General features: G+C 47.2%; 1 protein-coding gene across 2 annotated transcripts in view; it reads left to right on the forward strand.

Moving 5' to 3' along the window:
* The window catches only part of IFRD1 (interferon related developmental regulator 1), a 75,201-nt gene that overhangs the window by 13,206 nt on the left and 41,300 nt on the right, over positions 1-20,695 (forward strand). Inside the window, exon 1 of one of the 2 annotated variants that reach the window (XM_075342503.1) lies at positions 11,614-11,693. The exons of the other annotated variant lie outside the window; for it this stretch is intronic. The gene's annotated coding sequence lies outside the window, so the exon portion shown is untranslated. Of the gene's footprint in view, positions 1-11,613; positions 11,694-20,695 lie in introns of those variants that run through there. 2 annotated transcript variants of the gene reach the window in all.

Below are 20,695 nucleotides of genomic sequence, written 5' to 3' on the forward strand. Positions count from 1 at the left end.
CCTGACCGCTGCAGTGGGGCCACTGTAGAGAGAGCCAATCCAGTTCAACATAGACCCGCCTAGCCCAGTCGCCCTCAAGGCCTCCGTCATGAAAACCCCATTAACACGATCGAAGGCCTTTTCGGCGTCTGTGGAAAGAAGCATCAACGGCATCTTCTCCATGCGGGCTTTATGAATCAGGTTTATCGCTTTGGTCGTATTGTCCCTGGCCTCTCTCCCTCCCAGAAACCCAACCTGGTCAGGATGAATGAGGCCTCCCACCAGAGGGGAAAGCCTATCCGCCAGGATCTTCGCAAAAAGCTTTAAGTCAGTGTTCAACAGGGAGATGGGACGGTAGCTCGCGCACTGAGAAGGGTCCTTGCCCTCTTTAGGGATGACAACTATGTTAGCCGACAAAGTGTCTCTAGGGATGGGGGGCGAGCCACTTACTGCAACATTATTGAAAGCCTGAAGGGAGTATTTAGCATTGATCCCAACTTTTTGTAATAGGCTAGGGGGAAGCCGTCAGGGCCCGGGGCCTTTCCCGTTGGGGAGTTTTTGATAGCCTCGAGTAATTCTGGTTCTGTGATAGGTCTCTCCAAGCCCTCTGCATCCTCCGCTCGGAGCCCTTGCATTCCTGAATCACTAATGTATTTCCTGATCCGCAGGCGTAAGTCTGCTTGGGCTGGGTTGGTTTTATCTCCAATAGAATAAAGGGAGGCGTAGAAGTTACCAAAGGCCGTAGCGATATCCCTGGGCAGAGTCTCCATCCTCCCACCCGGGTTCTGGACCCGTTGGACATACCCCCGCGTCCTTTGTAAGCGTAGCGCTCTGGCCAGGGTTCTGCCGCTCTTATTTCCGAACTCATAAAAATGTCTCCTGCATTTAACCAAGGCGCCCTTTGCCTTATGAGTCAATAGGGTGCGCAGCTCTTCCCTTTTTTGAGTCAGACGAGATCTGGACGCTGGGTCACAAGATCTCTTATGGAGGGCCTCTATTTGATGAATTTCGGAAAGAAGAGCGTCCACCTGTGCCGCCCGTTCTTTTTTCAGGCGCGAGCCATGCTTGATAAAAAGCCCCCGCGCAACGCATTTGTGGGCCTCCCAGACCACATTGGGCGAAACCTCCCCAGCTGTATTTTGCCCAAAGTATTCCGACAAAGCCGATTGGATCTCATCCATGACTGTCGGGTCATTTAGCAGTGAGTTGTTCAAACTCCATTGGCACTGCCTGTCGGTGGGATGGGCCAGGGCAAGCGAGATCGTAATCAACGCATGGTCCGAGAAATAGATGCTATCAATTGTCGCTGCTCGCAGGGCGTGGAGGTCCCTATGACGGACGAAGTGATCTAGTCGAGAGTAACTATCATGAACGGGCGAGTAGAATGAATAGTCTTTGTCTGCAGGATGGAGAAGCCTCCAGGTATCTATCAGCTGAAAGTCCCCGTTTGATACGCTGTGTAGTCCTTTGTGGTAAACAAGAAGCCCCCCCGGAGTTGTCGATATTAGGGTCTAAGGTGAAATTAAAGTCCCCTCCTATCACTAAAGTGCCTTCGGCAAAGTCGTCTATTAAGTCCAGGAAGCGTAAAAACGTTGTGCACTGACCTGTGTTTGGCAAGTATATGGCCGCAAATGTGTATACTTGGGAGGCTATACGCCCCTTCACCAATAGAAGTCTCCCCTCCCCCTCTGTCTTTGACTCCACTGTCTCCCATTGTAGAGAACCCGCTATTAGTATACTGGTTCCCCTGGATCTGGGGTCGGGAGAGGGGGAGTGAAACACAACCGGGTACCTTTTGTCCGAAAGCTTATATGGTTTCTCCAGGCTGTAATGTGTCTCCTGCAAAAAGGCAACCTGTATGCGGCTCCTCCATAGGAGGTTCAGGAGAATTGAGCGCTTCCCGGGATCATGCAATCCCCTCACATTCAGTGAGCCAATACGCAACTCAGAACACGTCTCCATCACTGGCCAACCTTAGCTCCCCGGAGGAAGGACTGGGAAGGGAAAAAGAGGAGAGAAAAAAAAAAGAGGAGGGCTAGGGGGGGAAAGAAGAGTGGCTTTAGAAAAAGGGAGAGTACTCAGGGATTAAGAAAGGGAATAGAAGGAGAGAGAATGTCCGCCCTACGAGAGGGGGAAACTGGAACTAACTAGGAGTCGGGGCAGTTACAAGTAGAGGTACAGCTGAGAGAAGGTAGTAGGAGAGAAAAAAGAAAGGGAGAGAAAGCACACAGGGTATAGAAGCTCGCGCAAAGCTCGCAGACCTAGAAACCAGCCGAGGGTCCACAGGGAAGAAAGGAAAGCGGGTAAGAGTACGGAATCACGGAGGGGCCAGGGTCCGGGCCCAGCTGTAAAGAAGCCGGACTTTACATCCCGGCACTCCAGCCGGGACCAGGAAAAGATCCCCCCCCCGCCGGCCGCGCGCGACACAGCAAATATTACTTAGGAGAGAAAAGAAACGACCTTAAACTTTAAATCCCAGAGCACCTGTAAGGTAAACATTATGCACATGTCAACATTCAATGCTGAAGAAATAACAAGGGGCACAATAATCAAGCTGTATCAGCCCCGTTCATCCAACGAAGAGGAAGGACCGCCCCCCCACCCCTCACCCTCCGCCTCACAGGGGTCGGGGGGTCCCAGGCGAGCCAATCCGAAACCGACACCTCGTCAATCCCCAGGAAAATGAACAGTCCCGGTAGATCTGAGGGTCTCCTCAACGGATAGACAGCAGTTCCTTTGCGGGCTACAAGATGGAAGGGGTGTCCCCAGCGGTAGGTGGCGCCCGCTTCTTTGATTCGGAGTAATAGCGGGTGAAGTAGCCTCCTCATATATAGGGTACGACTGGAGACGTCTGGGAACAATGACACGAGTGCACCGTCCATCTCTATTGGGCCATGTGACCAAGCCCCTTGAAGGATCCGCTCCTTATCTCCATAATAATGGAGACGGCATAGGACGTCTCTGGTGTTGGAGGATGCCCTGGTGTTAGGGCGGGCCAACCTGTGGATCCTATCAAAGAGGTAGGTTGCGTCTTGGGGTCTGCCTGTGACAATATTAAAGATGGCCAGAGCATTGGAGCGCAGGAGTTCAGGCGACCAGTCCTCCGGAATTCCTTTCAGTCGGACATTATTTCTCCGGCTTCTGTTTTCTTGGTCATCCAGAAGCAGGGACATGTCTCTAATACATATGTTGGAAGCTTCCCAGTCTTTCTCCAAGCGCTCCAGTCTGCCCTCCATTGATCCCTGGGCCTGCTCAGAGGCTGTAATCCTGTCCTCCAGAACCCCCATCTCCTCCCTCACCGAGGACAGTGCTAACAGCTGGGCCTGTTCTATTCTAGAAGCCACCTCATCCAGATCTTTTTTGCTGGGGAGGGCGACGATAAGCTCCCTCAGGGCCTGGATATCCAGCATGTCAGGGGGGGAGGCCAAGGGGGCACCCAGGTTCCCAGAGTCGCCATCCTTCAGGCTGGGGGCGCCAGGGGGCCTGGAAGTGGCCTGCGGCTCCCTTGTAAAGGTACCTCCCGGGGTCTGCTCTCCATCTTTTCTCTGTGCGGGCCCCGCTGATTTGGACGTGGCTGGGCTCCCTCCATGAGCGGCAGTGCCTCCAGCCTCCTCCTCCCCCCTCTCCCCTTCACTTAGCTGGCGCTGCAGCTACGCTGCCTGCGGGGGCTTCCCCTCCACCACGCTCCCTGTTCCAGCCGGCGCCATCTTGCTTCTGCCGGCGCTGAGGGGTGCCGTTGCTGGGGAGGAGAGGAATCTTGTCAGACCTCCGGAGGATCCTCTGTCTGATGCCGGAACATGTACTGCAGGTGGCCGTTTCTTTGGGGGCATTGTATCTGCGCGCGGCCGGTGGGGAAGAGTGTGTAAAGCTTTGGGCCCAGGAGCTCCGGCTCTGAGCGTCTTCACTCCTCCATGTCCAGGACACGCCCCATTGAAGATGGAAGGTTTAATTAATGGGGATGAGTGGGGGGGGGGGCTGAGGACACATAACTGGGAACATTTGTGAAGGAACACAGCTTTCTGACAGGCAGAGGGGGAGTACTGTATTCCAAGGGAGGGGGGAGGCAGGAGTGTGTAGTGATGGGGTAGTGTAATGTGTGTGTGTGTGTGTAATGGGGGGTGCATTGTATTGGGTGTGTGTAGTGGGTGATGGGGGGGTGCATTGTATTGTGTGGGGGGAGGGGTAATGAGGGGTGCATTGTATTTGGTGTGTGTGTGTAGGGGTAATGGGGTGCAGTGTGTGTGTGTGTAGGGGTGCATTGTGTGTGTGTGTAGGTGTAATAGGGGTACTGTGTGAGTGTGTGGAAGGGCGCGGAGTCATTAATCGGACTAATTAGTGTGATATTAGGGATATTAGTCTTGGACCTGTCTGCACAGGTACAATCCCCTGTAGTGACTGCAGCGCTTGTAGAGTGATTAGGACACAGGTATGTGGTGGAACAATCCACAAATCAGGGAAGCAAAGAGCAGAAAATACATCAAGGTATCCAAAGGCCCCGTCACACTAAGCAACATCGCTAGCAACATCGCTGCTAACGAACAACTTTTGTGACGTTGCTAGCGATGTTGCTGTATGTGACATCCAGCAACAACCTGGCCCCTGCTGTGAGGTCGTTGGTTGTTGCTGAATGTCCTGGGCCATTTTTTAGTTGTTGCTGTCCCGCTGTGAAGCGCAGATCGCTGTGTGTGACAGCGAGACAGCAACAACTAAATGTGCAGGCAGCAGGAGCCGGCTTCTGCGGAGGCTGGTAACCAATGTAAACATCGGGTAACCAAGAAGCCCTGTCCTTGGTTACCCGATATTTACCTTTGTTACCAGCCTCCTCCCCTCTCACTGTCAGTGCCGGCTCCTGCTCTGTGCACATTTAGCTGCAGCACACATCGGGTAATTAACCCGATGTGTGCTGTAACTAGGAGAGCAAGGAGCCAGCGCTAAGCAGTGTGCGCTGCTCCCTGCTCTGTGCACATGTAGCTGCAGCACACATCGGGTAATTAACCCGATGTGTGCTGTAACTAGGAGAGCAGGGAGCCAGCGCTCAGTGTGCGCTGCTCCCTGCTCTCTGCACGTGTAGCTCCGTGCACTGGTAACAAAGGTAAATATCGGGTTGGTTACCCGATATTTACCTTAGTTACCAAGCGCAGCATCTTCCATGCGGCGCTGGGGGCTGGTCACTGGTTGCTGGTGAGCTCACCAGCAACTCGTGTAGCCACGCTCCAGCGATCCCTGCCAGGTCAGGTTGCTGGTGGGATCGCTGGAGCGTCGCTTAGTGTGACATCTCACCAGCAACCTCCTAGCAACTTACCAGCGATCCCTATCGTTGTTGGGATCGCTGGTAAGTTGCTTAGTGTGACTGGACCTTTACACACTGCAAACATATCGCATAGTGGGATATAGTAATCATAGTGGGATATAGTAATCACATAGTGGGATATAGTAATCATAGTGGGATACAGTAATCACATAGTGGGATACAGTAATCACATAGTGGGATACAGTAATCACATAGTGGGATACAGTAATCACATAGTGGGATACAGTAATCACATAGTGGGATACAGTAATCACATAGTGGGATACAGTAATCACATAGTGGGATACAGTAATCACATAGTGGGATACAGTAATCACATAGTGGGATACAGTAATCACATAGTGGGATACAGTAATCACATAGTGGGATACAGTAATCACATAGTGGGATACAGTAATCACATAGTGGGATACAGTAATCACATAGTGGGATACAGTAATCACATAGTGCCATACAGTGTGACAGTGATAATGTCATAGTGCCATACAGTACTCGCATATACAAGTGCAGAAAGATATTACACATTCACCACGCGAAAAGTTGGCCTGTGTACCCCCAAATGCCAGGGCTGAATTTTAGTCCCAGTCCGACCCTGGTGGGCTCCCATGTTACTGGTAGGGCACAGGTTCTGGAAAAGCAACATGGCCCCAACCCCCCTTAAATAAAATACAATAAAAACTGTGCTTCCATATGCCCAACCCTCCTGAGCCCCACTGTGCCATGTGTGGCATTACTGTAATTGGGAGAGCACACTCATCTTATGGGGCGCATACCTCCAGAAGCACAAGCTGGGTACAATGTAAAAGTACTAAACTGGCATATTTGCATTTCTACAGGAAAAAAAAGGCATGGAATGGATGTTACAAAATAGTCACTGCAGGCGACGATGAAGTCATTGAGGTGCAATTTCTACAGTGGGGTCACTTTGAAGTTTCTGCTTTCATGGCACCTTAGGCACTCTGAAAATGTCACCTGCAGACTATTCTAGCAAAATCTGTGCTCAGCCCCACACAGAGGCCTAAATAGTAGTAATTGATGACATATAGGGTGTCACTGTGTTCGGGACAATTTGCACAATAAATTGTGAGGTCCAGTTTCACCTATTAGCCCTTGTTCAGCTAATATTTTTTTTTTTTTACCACTAAAATGTTTAATTTAAAAGTTCCATGAGGCAACTTTGGGTTAAAAATAAGCACTACACCCTTACATGAATTCCTTACATAGTGTAGTTTCCAATATGAGGTCACGTGAAATGTCTGCTGATCTGGCACCTCAAGTTCTTTGCTAATGGAGGCCACCATCACTTCAAGCGAAATCTGAGTTCTAAACAGTCGTGCCCCTTCCCATCTGATCCCTGCTGTGCACTCAAACAGTTGTATACAACCACATATGGGGTACTGCCACGTTTGGTAATAATAAATTGTCTTGTCCATTTTCTCCTTTGTGTGAATTAAAGCTAAGGGTAAAGTAACAACATTTTAGCTGAGAACACTATTTTTTATATTTTCTGTTATGTGGTTTGGGCTAAAAATGGTCACCATACCCATAGATAAATTCCTTATAGGATTTAGTTTGGTAAATGGGGTCACTTGTGGGTTCTGCCTTTTTTAGCACCTTAAGGCTATGTGCCCACGCTGCGGAAAATGCGCAGATTTTGCCGCGGATTTCTCGTGGAAAAGCCGCGTATTTTCCAGAAATCTGCAGCACAGCTACTCCCCAGCCATTTCTATGGCATTTGGGAAATGCTGTTCCCACGCTGCGGATTTTTCCGCAGCGGAAATCGTGCGGATTTTCGTGCGGAAAAATCTACAGCATGTCAATTATTTTTGCGGATTTCTCCGCAGGGTCCCATATACTTACCTGCCTTGATAGAGACCCGAGTCACTTCTCCGTCCGGTGTAGCGGCAGCAGCGCGGTGGATCCAGCCAGGTACAGGAAGGAAAAGGTGGGCGGGGCCTGCACGAGCTCCGGTCATGTGACAGCCGGAGCTAGTTCAGGCCCGCCCACCTCCAGCACAGTGAACCAGACGCTGCCTGACAGTGACCCGGCCGCCGGAAAGCGAGGTGCTGCGTGATGGAGGCAAGTAGGAACTCCCCCGATCACTGCAGCACTTGTTCTGCATTGAGGATGCAGTGCCGAAGCCATGGTACTGTATCCTCAATGCAGAATGCCCGCACCATATCCGCATGACATTCCGCTGTATATCCGCAGCATTGAAACAGAAAGTTCTGTTGCGGATTTCTGGGAGCACCTGCGGAATTTCTTGCGGATATATCCGCAGGACAATGTCCCTGTGGGCACATAGCCTAAAAGCTCTGCAAATTGCATTGTGGTGTCCAAAAATTAGTGCGTTGCTTTCTGCTTTTAGCCATGTGCCCAAAGATTAGTTACTAACTACATATGGGGTATCACTGTGTTTGAAATAAGTTTATTGGTTCAATTTTTTAATTGCCCCTTGTGTAATGCTAAAACAGTAGAAGTGGAAAAAAAATATATATTTGGAGGTGAAAACAAAAAATTACAAATTTTAGGGAATCACCTGTAGGTAAAAAGGCTCAGTACCACTAGATGAATTCCTTGATGTCGAATTTCCAAAATGGGGTCACTTTTGGCAGTTTTGGCTTTCAAATGCTCTTTAAATGCAACATGGCAGTGTTTATTCCAGATAGGTTTACCCTCCAAAAATCAAATGGCTATTTCCTAATTTTTGATCACATATACAGTTAGGTCCAGAAATATTTGGACAGTGACACAATTTTCGCGAGTTGGGCTCTGCATGCCACCACATTGGATTTGAAATGAAACCTCTACAACAGAATTCAAGTGCAGATTGTAACGTTTAATTTGAAGGTTTGAACAAAAATATCTGATAGAAATTGTAGGAATTGTACACATTTCTTTACAAACGCTCCACATTTTAGGAGGTCAAAAGTAATTTGACAAATAAACCAAACCCAAACAAAATATTTTTATTTTCAATATTTTGTTGCGAATCCTTTTGGAGGCAATCACTGCCTGGAACCCATGGACATCACCAAACGCTGGGTTTCCTCCTTCTTAATGCTTTGCCAGGCCTTTACAGCCACAGCCTTCAGGTCTTGCATGTTTGTGGGTCTTTCCGTCTTAAGTCTGGATTTGAGCAAGTGAAATGCATGCTCAATTGGGTTAAGATCTGGTGATTGACTTGGCCATTGCAGAATGTTCCACTTTTTTGCACTCATGAACTCCTGGGTAGCTTTGGCTGTATGCTTGGGGTCATTGTCCATCTGTACTATGAAGCGCCGTCCGATCAACTTTGCGGCATTTGGCTGAATCTGGGCTGAAAGTATATCCCGGTACACTTCAGAATTCATCCGGCTACTCTTGTCTGCTGTTATGTCATAAATAAACACAAGTGACCCAGTGCCATTGAAAGCCATGCATGCCCATGCCATCACGTTGCCTCCACCATGTTTTACAGAGGATGTGGTGTGCCTTGGATCATGTGCCGTTCCCTTTCTTCTCCAAACTTTTTTCTTCCCATCATTCTGGTACAGGTTGATCTTTGTCTCATCTGTCCATAGAATACTTTTCCAGAACTGAGCTGGCTTCATGAGGTGTTTTTCAGCAAATTTAACTCTGGCCTGTCTATTTTTGGAATTGATGAATGGTTTGCATCTAGATGTGAACCCTTTGTATTTACTTTCATGGAGTCTTCTCTTTACTGTTGACTTAGAGACAGATACACCTACTTCACGGAGAGTGTTCTGGACTTCAGTTGATGTTGTGAACGGGTTCTTCTTCACCAAAGAAAGTATGCGGCGATCATCCACCACTGTTGTCATCCGTGGACGCCCAGGCCTTTTTGAGTTCCCAAGCTCACCAGTCAATTCCTTTTTTCTCAGAATGTACCCGACTGTTGATTTTGCTACTCCAAGCATGTCTATCTCTGATGGATTTTCTTTTTTTTCAGCCTCAGGATGTTCTGCTTCACCTCAATTGAGAGTTCCTTAGACCGCATGTTGTCTGGTCACAGCAACAGCTTCCAAATGCAAAACCACACACCTGTAATCAACCCCAGACCTTTTAACTACTTCATTGATTACAGGTTAACGAGGGAGACGCCTTCAGAGTTAATTGCAGCCCTTAGAGTCCCTTGTCCAATTACTTTTGGTCCCTTGAAAAAGAGGAGGCTATGCATTAGAGCTATGATTCCTAAACGCTTTCTCAGATTTGGATGTGGAAACTCTCATATTGCAGCTGGGAGTGTGCACTTTCAGCCCATATTATATATATAATTGTATTTCTGAACATGTTTTTGTAAACAGCTAAAATAACAACTTGTGTCACTGTCCAAATATTTCTGGACCTAACTGTAGGGTGTTATCGTGTTTGTGAGAAATTGCATAACAAATTATAGAGTCTATTTTCTTCTTTTATCCATTCTGGAAATTACAAATATGGGGCTGAAAAAACGTAGCGGGAAAAAAAGTAGGTTTCTTCTCATTTTTTAAATTTGTGAGGCACTTATGGATTCAATGTGTTCAACATGCTCCATAAATCCCTTCATGGGTCTAGTTTCCAGAATAGGGTCACTTGTGGGGGTTTCTGAGGTACCAATGTGACATGGTACCTGCAATCTTTCAGCCCATTTTGTGTTCCAATATGTAAATATTGATTTTTCCGATCAGAGCCATGTTTGTCCAAATAAAACTTTGACTATGTATAGGGTATTGTGTTCAGAAGTGGGTAATATATTGTGGGGTCCGCTTTCTTGTTCTATCGCTTGTAAAAGTGAAAAAAATTAAGGTTAAAGCAACATTTTAGAAAAAATGCTTTTTTTTTTTTTCTTTTTCCATCTTACATTGCATTAATTTCTGTTTAGCACCTCAAGGGTTAAGTTTTTCCTGCCAGCAGTTTTGAAGTATTTGAGGGGTGCAGTTTTAAAAATGGTATCAGTTTTGGGGAGTTTCCAATATATAGGCCCCTCACAGGCCATTTATATATTTCTAGGTCTCTAAAGAAGGCTTTGTAAATTTCTAGAAAAAACTAAAATTGTTGGTTAATTTTTAATCCTTTTAACATCATAATTAAATGCTAGTTGTAAAGTGCAGATATAAAGTAGACATATATGGGAAATGTCATCTAACCATTATTTTGACTGGGTTGAAGATATAAAAATTGAAACTTTGAAAAACTTATCTGACATTATAAATAGTAAATGCAAAACATATCTTTCTGAATTGATCACTAACAAAGTACAATAGATCACACAAGAACAATGTTGGAATCACCGGGATCCGTTGAAGCGTTCCACAGTTATTACATCATAAAGTGACACTGGTCAGATTTACAAAATTGGGCCTGGTCATTAGGGTTAAAAATGGCTGTCATTAAGGGCCATAAAGCACTGAGCGCCTGTGCTTGGTTTGAACAGTCACTCTGTGCTGAAAGTTCTTCTAAAGGATTTCATCCTACAAAGCAATAGTCGGTGAAATTCAACTTGTTTACCCTCCAGATTATCTGGAGATATGCTTTCCTAGGAATTCCCATTCATAGTGATGGTCCAGTGTAGGTGCACCCTTAGGCCCAAGACACACGACGAGAAAATCGGTGCGAGTGGAGTGCGATAAAACATCGCATTCCACTCAGACCAATATTAGCCTGTGTCAGCGCACATGAGCGATTTATTTTCTTGGCCCCAATCGGACCGAGAAAACAAACGCAACATGCTGCGACTGTAATGCGAGACTCTCTCGCACCCATTCAAGTGTATGGGGCGAGAGGAAAAATCGCACTGCACTCGGAATCGCAATAGCCGGCTACGGAGGAGAGAGGGAGATAAATCCCTCCCTCCCCTTCGCAGCACTGGCCCACCCCTCCGCAGAGCCGGCCCGCTACCCGCAACTGAGGTCCACTCGCACAGTCAGACCTCAGTCGCAGGGACTCTTGGCTCTGCTGTGCTGCCAGCGTGAGCTGAGTGTCATGCGAGGATCGCACTAGTGCCCTGTGTGGCCCCGGCCTTAGGCACGTTTTCAATGTTGAATTCCCTCATGTCTGTATTGCACTGTTTAGCTGTATTACAGAGTGCGCCTGTGCATGTAGACGTTTATACTGTTCCGTCTACTACGGATCCATGGCTGCTGTTTCTTACCTGTAAAAAGGAATAGGTATGATAATGATTATGTATTCGGGAATTTCCAATTCTGCACTAACCTGATGTAATGGTCGAGGTTCACTGAAGGTGAATATACACTTGAATTTTGCAAATCACCACTGAATTTGTGAAGTCATTCTCCTTTTAGAAGATAAACAGCTGATGGGTGACTTGCATGTTGTCTGCAGAATACCTCTGGTGAGAAGTCAGTAGCTGATCCTCATGCAAATGTCTGGGTAACAGCTGTCAGTCTTCTGTAGGAGTGAGGTAATAGATTTTGGTTATTTAAGGAAATCTTGGTTATTTTTGTATTGACATGCTCTACTAAGGGGATGTATATAGAATGGCATGATGGATGTATTAATATGGGAAGTAAGGAATTGTACTTGGATTCCACACTGTATAGTGGTTAAAAAGGTTAAGGCTTTGTTCACACGTGGCATCTTTTTCAGTGCATCTTGAGTTGCACCAAAAACGCAATGCGTTTTTACTTAGTTTTTGCAGCGTTTTTACAGTGTTTTCCCCTATTCGTTTAAGTCAAATCTATTGACTAGATGGGCTCAATTGCAGAAAAAACACAAAGAATTGACAGGCTGCATCTTCAAAAACGCAGCTAAGATGCAGCCAAAAAAAATCCGCTGTGTGGACAGCAAAATAGAAATCTCAGACTTTGCGGGAAGGAAATGCATGCATTTAGGTGCGTCTTTGTGACCTCAAAAATGCAGCAAAAGATGCCCTGTGTGAACATAGCCTAAAAGGAAGCGGATTATGTTTATTTAGAAAGGACTGGAAGAGTACCAGAACAAAATGTCATAAATTTTGTCCACAATGATATACAGTGCCTTGAAACTGTTCATACCCTGTGAACTTTTACGTTATACCCATAAAAGCAAAAGAATTGTTGGTTTATCCCATAAAATACATTTAAGTGTAAAATACATGTATTTAAATATTTATTTTAAAATAGAAATCTGAAAATTGACTTTGTATTCAGCCCCCTGAGAATACTTTGTAGGACCACCTTTAGCTGCAGTTACTGCTGCAAGTCTTTTGCGGTATGTCTCTACCAGCTTTGCACAGCTAGAGGCTGAAATTTTTGCCCAATATCTCTAGCTCAGTGACATTGGATGGAGAAAGTCTGTTGCAGCAATTATAAGGGTACAGTCTCACTAAACGACGTACCAGTGATTCCGACAACGATACGACCTAGTCAGGATCGCTGGTACGTCGCTACAGGGTCGCTAGTGAGCTGTCAGTCAGATCTTCCCAATGATGTAGCAACGATTCGCTGGGACCCTGTCACATAGCACGATTCAAATCTTGATTAGTAACATAGGCGTGCATCTACATTGCCTTTTCCGCGCCCCCCTCTGCTCTGATCGGTGGTCGTAACTGCGTTGACTGGGCGGTCTTGCCTTTAGAGAAGGCAACATAATAGCGCTTCCATCCTTCTCCATCCTTGTTCACCCTACAGTCCCGATGTAGAATGGACTGTATTACGATCTGCTGCTACATGTGGTCCGGGACAAGTGAATTAAGCCCTCTGAAATGTACTGAGATCTACAAGCCAGAATAGAGGATGGAAGCGGCCAATCCGAACGCAGTAGCGATCACCAATCAGAACAGAGAGGGCGCGGAAAACAACGAAGATGCATGCCTACGTGAGTCACGAGTGAGGTCGTTGGATAAGGTGTCAAACATGCCGATGCATGCTGCCCTGTGGGAGCCCGCCGACAAAAAAATGAACCTGAACAATGTGTAACGATCAGCGATTTCACAGCAGGGGCCAGGTCGCTGCTTAGTGTCACACAGTGAGATCGCTGATGAGGTATCTGGTACGTCACAAAATCTGTGACTCAGCAGCGATCTCGCTATGTGAGAGTACCCCTAAGTCTCCTCACAGATTCTCAATAGGATTTAGATTTTGTGACTGGGCCATCCACACAAATGAATGTGCTTTGATCTAAACCGTCCATTGTAGCTCTGGCAGTATGTTTAGGGTCGTTGTCCTGCTTAAAGGTGAACCAACTCCTCAGTTTAATATCTTATGCAGCCTCTAACACGTGTTCCTCCAGGATTACCTTGTATTTAGCCTCAATCCATCTTCTAATCAACTGTGACCACTGATCAGCATCACCGTCCGTGATGAAGAAAAGTATCTCCACAACATGCTGCTACTGATGAGAATGGTGTTTTCAAGGTGTTGTGAAGTATCAGGTTTCCACCACAAATAACATTTGCATTTGGCTCAAAGGTTGAGCACACACGGCGAGTAAAATGGAGTAAGTGGAATGTGATTAAAAATTGCATTCCACCCGGACCCATGTTACTCTATGGAGTCGCTCCCATGAGCAGTTTATTTCTCAGCCCTAATCGGACCAAGAAAACAGCATGCTGCGGGTGGAATCAATTTGTTTTCACTCACACCCATACAAGTCTGTGGGTGTGAGAGAAACACCGGTGTAGTGCGAGTGCAGTGCGAGAATAGTCAGCTGACAATAGAGGAGATGGGGAGATTAGTCCCTCCCTCTCCTCATCGCCTGCCCTGTCATTCGTGGCTATGCTGTGTTCGCAGGATTGAATCAGTGGCCGGAAACTTGGCTTACACTCCAGCAGAGCTGGAGCCCAGTGTCATGAGATTAACTTGCATTAATGCCTGTTTTGCGCCAGAAAAAAAAAATGGTACTTTCATCACATCTGATACAGCACCTTCTTGCACATGGTAGCGGTGTTCCCTGTTTAGCTTTTTGAAAAATGTAAACAGGACGACTTAGAACTTGATTTCAAAAGTAGCTTTCTTCTGGCCACTCTTCCATAAGGATACAGATGTCAGGTTAGGTGGACGGCCATGTCTTGGTAGGCTTGCAGTTGTCATACTCCTTCCATTCTTGGATTATGGATTGAACAGTGCTTATTTTTTTTTTTTTTTATATATATACAGTACGACCTAACCCTGCTTTATGCTTCTCCACACTTTTATCCCTGATCTGTCTGGTGTTTTCTGTGGTTTTTGTGATGTTTGATCCTAATCTTCTCAAACAAACCTCTGAAGCCAACACAGAACAGCTATACTTGTAAAGAAAATAAACACTCAGGTTACTAGGTGACTTCTGGAGACCACTGGTCTCAGTTTATTTAGGGGTATCAGACTACAGGGGGCTGAATTAAAAAAAAAAAAATGCAGGTCATGATTTTCAGAATTTAGTTTTAAAATTAGTTTGAAAACCATATTTCCCTTCATAAATACTTGCTGCTGTTTGTGGGTGTAATGTGAAATTTCCAGGGGTATGAATATTTTTTCAAGGCACTGTACATTGTGTATCTTGGTAAGGGTAAAGCCCACTGTCTCATTGCTAATCCTTTCAGCTCCAGAGTTTGCTGGTATCTTAAGCCTAAAGGCCCCGTCACACTAAGCAACATCGCTAGCAACATCGCTGCTAACGAACAACTTTTGTGACGTTGCTAGCGATGTTGCTGTGTGTGACATCCAGCAACAACCTGGCCCCTGCTGTGAGGTCGTTGGTTGTTGCTGAATGTCCTGGGCCATTTTTTAGTTGTTGCTGTCCCGCTGTGAAGCGCAGATCGCTGTGTGTGACAGCGAGACAGCAACAACTTCTGCGGAGGCTGGTAACCAATGTAAACATCGGGTAACCAAGAAGCCCTGTCCTTGGTTACCCGATATTTACCTTTGTTACCAGCCTCTCTCACTGTCAGTGCCGGCTCCTGCTCTGTGCACATGTAGCTGCAGGACACATCGGGTTAATTAACCCGATGTGTGCTGTAGCTAGGAGAGCAGGGAGCCAGCACTAAGCATTGTGCGCTGCTCCCTGCTCTGTGCATTTAGCTGCAGCACACATCGGGTAATTAACCCGATGTGTGCTGTAACTAGGAGAGCAAGGAGCCAGTGCTAAGCGGTGTGCGCTGCTCCCTGCTCTGTGCACATGTAGCTGCAGCACACATCGGGTAATTAACCCGATGTGTGCTGTAACTAGGAGAGCAGGGAGCCAGCGCTCAGTGTGCGCTGCTCTCTGCACGTGTAGCTCCATGCGCTGGTAACCAAGGTAAATATCGGGTTGGTTACCCGATATTTACCTTAGTTACCAAGCGCAGCATCTTCCACGCGGCGCTGGGGGCTGGTCACTGGTTGCTGGTGAGCTCACCAGCAACTCGTGTAGCCACGCTCCAGCGATCCCTGCCAGGTCAGGTTGCTGGTGAGATCGCTGGAGCGTCGCAGTGTGATATCTCACCAGCAACCTCCTAGCAACTTACCAGCGATCCCTATCGTTGTTGGGATCGCTGGTAAGTTGCTTAGTGTGACTGGACCTTAAAGCTGTGCGTACTAGGCCGTTTTACCTGCGGATTTGGTGCGGAAATTTCTTGAGAAATGTCTGCAATCTTTGTGCAGACATTTCCCAGCAAATCCTATGATAAAAAAAAATAGCTGTGCGCACGCTGCGGATTTTTCTCAAGAAATTTCCTTGAGAAGATTTTCTTGAGAAAATTTCTTGAGAAAATGAGCATGTCAATTCTTTCCCGCAGGTACCTGCGGATTTCTGCAGTACAGCCTGCAAAATCCGCAGGGAACAACCTGCGGGAAAATCGTGGCTAATCCGCATGTGGATTTACCGCGGATTTGGTGCAGATTTTTTCCGGAGGTCCGGAAATCTTCCACTCCCAGAAGTTTCTCAAGAAATTTTCTTGAGAAACTTTTCAATTCTATTGCGCACAAAGCCTAAAGGTGCTTATTAAAGGGAACCTGTCAGCAGAAATTTCGCCCAAAACCTAAAAGATTCCCCCCTCTGCAGCTCCTGTGCTGCATTCTAGAAAGGTCCCTGTTATTATTGTGCCCCATGTGAGACCAAAATAAAGGCTTTATAAAGTGGTACCTTTTTGTATTCAGATAGTGTAAATGTGACACGGGGGCAGGCTCTCTGGCGTCAGTTATTCTGCCCCCTGGTCCTGTATGCCGCCCCCCATCGCTCCTTTCCATAGCTGATGCACCGCCCACTGCTCCAGCCATCCCCGCGCATGCCCAGTGCCAGTCTCACGGGACTGAGCAGTGTGACCGCTGGTGACGTGTGCGCAGGCAAGTGATTATGGGCGGGGCTGTGATTATCAGCAAGTACCCGCCCATAATCTCGTGAGCGTGCAAACCTCACCAGCGCTTAGACACACTCTGCTCAGGGTAGTGCTAGACTGTATGGGCTGCTTCCAGGGATGACGGCCCTTTTGTCACGTGATAGGGGCGTGTTCAAAATACTATCACGTGACAAAAGGGACGTCATCCCTGGAAGCAGCCCATACAGTCTAGCACTACCCTGAGCACAGTGTGTCTGACCGCTGGTGAGGTTTGCACGCTCACGAGATTATGGGCGGGTACTTGCTGATAACAATCACAGCCCCGCCCATAATCACTTGCCTGCGCACAAGTCACCAGCGGTCACACTGCTCAGTCCCGTGAGACTGGCACTGGGCATGCGCGGGGATGGCTGGAGCAGTGGGCGGTGCATCAGCTATGGAAAGGAGCGATGGGAGCGGCATACAGGACCAGGAGGCAGAATAACGGACGCCAGAGAGCCCGCCCCCGTGTCACATTTACACTATCTGAATACAAAAAGGTACCACTTTATAAAGCCTTTATTTTTTGCTCTCACATGGGGCACAATAATAACAGGGACCTTTCTAGAGTGCAGCACAGGAGCTGCAGAGGGGGAATCTTTTAGGTTTTGGGCGAAATTTCTGCTGACAGGTTCCCTTTAACATCAGAGCTCAATAGAGGTGACACCAGATGCCATAGTAGTACAACCCCTGACAAACTAATCCATGTTGATATCTAAAATGACCTGAGACTTGCACATCTGTGGATATTTAGCTTTCCATTCTACTGTGCTGTGTAAATAGGTGATAAAGGCCTTATCAGTTCCAGTAAGCATAGCTGTCACGCCAGGCTGTTCTGTGACCCTGCTTCAGAATTAGAAAGAACAAGTGAAGGAGAACTTTAAGGTTGAGAGATAGGACTCTGCTTCATATTTTCCTGTAGTATCAAAATGTACTGTATTTTTCGGACCATAAGACGCACCCTGGTTTTAGAGGAGGCATCTAGGAAAATAAAATTAAGCAGCAAATGTGGTCATGACACTGTTATGGGGCGAGGATCTGCTGCTGACAGTGTTAGGGGGATAATGTCCCCAAATTCTCTACTAAGGTATTCCATTCTGGTACTTATCCTCCTGCCTTGTTTATGATCCCCATCTTTGTATACATGTCCCTCATCCTGCTATATGCCCCCGTCCTGCTATGTGCCATCATCCTGCTATATACCCCGCATCCTGGGGCACACAAAAAATAAACGTTTCTACTCACCTTTCCTCGCTCCACGAAGCATTGCTCGTCTCCCCGTCTTGTCAGCAGCAGCGCCACTGACCTGTGTGTGGAGCGGTGCGCACAGTGATGTCATCGCTGTGCTCACCGCTCTCCACACACATAAGCAGGCTGGCAGACAGGAGGACATCGCGATGCTGCTGGGAACGACCGGTGAGTATATCGTACTTATTCACTGCCCCCACGCTGATTATGATGCGCGGGGGGCAGTGAATATGGCCGCACTCCAGGCTATTGTTGCCAGTGATGATCACGCGGGCCGTCTGTTAAATATGCACGCATCCCCCGCCCATCATGCCACCCACCTGTCAGCGCCGGCTTCAGCGCTGAAAGATGATGGGTGGGAGGATGGGCACATATATGAAATGAGCGGGCCCACGTGGTCACGGCAGGCGCTGCTACAGCCTGCGCATGCCCCCGATGACCCGCTCCACCGCAGCACCCTCATTCTCCGCAGCCCTACATTCAGGCTATAAGATGCACGCCCCACTTTCCGCCAACATTTGGGGGAAAAAAGTCTCTTCTAGTCCGAAAAATACGCTATTTATGTTTTGTTCCTGCGTTGTCTTTTCTGAGGAAATTTACATATTGGTGAGCAGGGTTCTTCACGTCACGTTCACTTTTCAGGCGTTTTTCTCAGTGCCAAAACGTTGTTTTCTTTGACAGTCATATTAGGGCTTAATTTTTGTGGGGTGACTTGGCGTTTTGAGGGACATCATTTGGTTGACCAAGTAATGGGGGGAAAAACGGTGTTTAAATAAAATGATGAAAGAATGAATGCAATTAAACTTTTTTTTTTTTTGTAATATATAAATTAAAACATTTAGTTGTAGCACCTAAAAGCAATGTTGACATTTAAATATACATTTTGTTTCTGGCTTTTCCATATTTGCAGATTGCTGCAGATAAGTCTGGATGCTTTTCAGCATAGGACAGGTGTGATTGCTGCCGATCATGCAGACATCGTGGCAGATCTTTAGATGTTGATGCTGCTCGTCTCCTGATGCTTTTCAGCATAGCAACTACTGTATTTTTTGCTTTATGGGATGCACTGGATTATAAGACGCACCCCAAATTTAGAGAATTTTTTTTTTTTTTAATATGTGGGCAGTATTATAATCCGGTGGTGTCTTACCAGAGCGGGGTGACACTGGGGGTCACAGGAGGCAGGGGCGGTAGTGTAGCAGGTCGATGGTGTGGGCGTTGCAGAGGGGCCCAGGTGCTGCGCTCTGTGCTGGGGCGGCCGGCGCTGTGCTGCGTTGCGCTCTGTGCTGGGGCGGCCGGCGCTGTGCTGCGTTGCGCTCTGTGCTGGGGCGGCCGGCGCTGTGCTGCGTTGCGCTCTGTGCTGGGGCGGCCGGCGCTGTGCTGCGTTTCGCTCTGTGCTGGGGCGGCCGGCGCTGTGCTGCGTCGCGCTCTGTGCTGGGGCGGCCGGCGCTGTGCTGCGTCGCGCTCTGTGCTGGGGCGGCTGGCGCTGTGCTCGGTGCTGGGGCGGCCGGTGGGTAAGCTACATTCGGATTTCAAGACGCACCCTTCATTTTCCTCCCAATATATTATATGAAAAATACTTTATGGGTATGTGCGCACCCAACTTTTTTTTTTGTAGCATCAAAAACACTGCGTTTCTGGCCGCTAAAAAACGCACAAACTCAAAACGCATAAAAAATCGCATGCGTTTTTACCTCAATTTGGTGCGTTTTTTGCTGCGTTTTGCTGTGTTTTTGTTCACTGCGTTTTTATGCTTTTTTTTTTTTATCAGTGAACAATGCCATTAAAGATTTGTGAAGAAAAAAAATCTGTCATTTCCTGCTTTAATCTGTTCTCCTTCATTCTCCACTAGTGTATGCGGGAGAGCAGACAGCAGCTGCAGAACTGCAAGGCTCAGCATGTTCCATCCAGTAATGTATGCTGGAGGAAGAGGCAGGGGGAGCAGAGCTACAAGGCTCAGCATACTCCATCCAGGACTGTATGCAGGAGTTTTTTGGCCAAAACATAAAAAAAAAAGTGGGCTTCGCCATATTTTGGTATGCTAGCCAGGTACAGCAGGCAGGTACTGCTGCCCCCAACCCCCAGCTGCCTATTTGTACTTTGCTGGGAACCAAAAATATAGGGTAGCCTTTTTTTTTTTTTTTCATAATTTCTTGAATTTCATGAAATAATTTAAAAAAAAAAAAAAATGTGAGCTTTGCCCCAATTTTTTTGTCCAGCCAGGTACAACTAGGCAGCTGGGGATTGGAATCTGCAGCGCAGGGTGCCCAAGCTTTCTGGGCACCCCCGCTGCGAATTGCAGTTTGCAGCCGTGCCAGAAAATGGCGCTTTCATAGAAGTGCCATCTTCTGGCACTGTATCCAACTCTTCCAGCTGCCCTGATGCCAGGTAGCTCGCTGGGTAATAATGGAGTTAGGGCTAGCTGTCTATTATCAACTGGCCCTAAGCCCGGAATTCATGGTGTCACGCCAATATTAGCCATGGCCATCATGAATTTCTAGTAAAGATAAAAAAAAGAAAAATATTTTTATTAGTAATAAAACACAACACAATTAGTGATTCTATCTTTATTGAAATAAAGAAGCCCCCTAAGAAAAGACAAACCGATCAGATGTCGGGTTCAAGGATGTGAATCACATGACACATCAGCAGGACCCGGCAGTAATCAGATGATGCGGTCACCTGACGGCATCAGCTGATAGTTTAGGCCGGCCGGCAAAAAGCCGACCTCACCGCTGGACTTATAATATCAGCTGATACCGGCAGGTGACCACATCAGCTTATCACCGGCAGGTCCTGCAGCCATTGGACGTGTCTCGGGAGTCTGCAGACAGTTGAGTATGATTATATGTATATGTGTGTGTGTATGTGTGTATGTGTGTATGTGTGTATGTGTGTATGTG

The sequence above is a fragment of the Anomaloglossus baeobatrachus genome, chromosome 4 (genome assembly GCF_048569485.1).
Source record: "Anomaloglossus baeobatrachus isolate aAnoBae1 chromosome 4, aAnoBae1.hap1, whole genome shotgun sequence".
NCBI classification, from domain to species: domain Eukaryota; kingdom Metazoa; phylum Chordata; class Amphibia; order Anura; family Aromobatidae; genus Anomaloglossus; species Anomaloglossus baeobatrachus.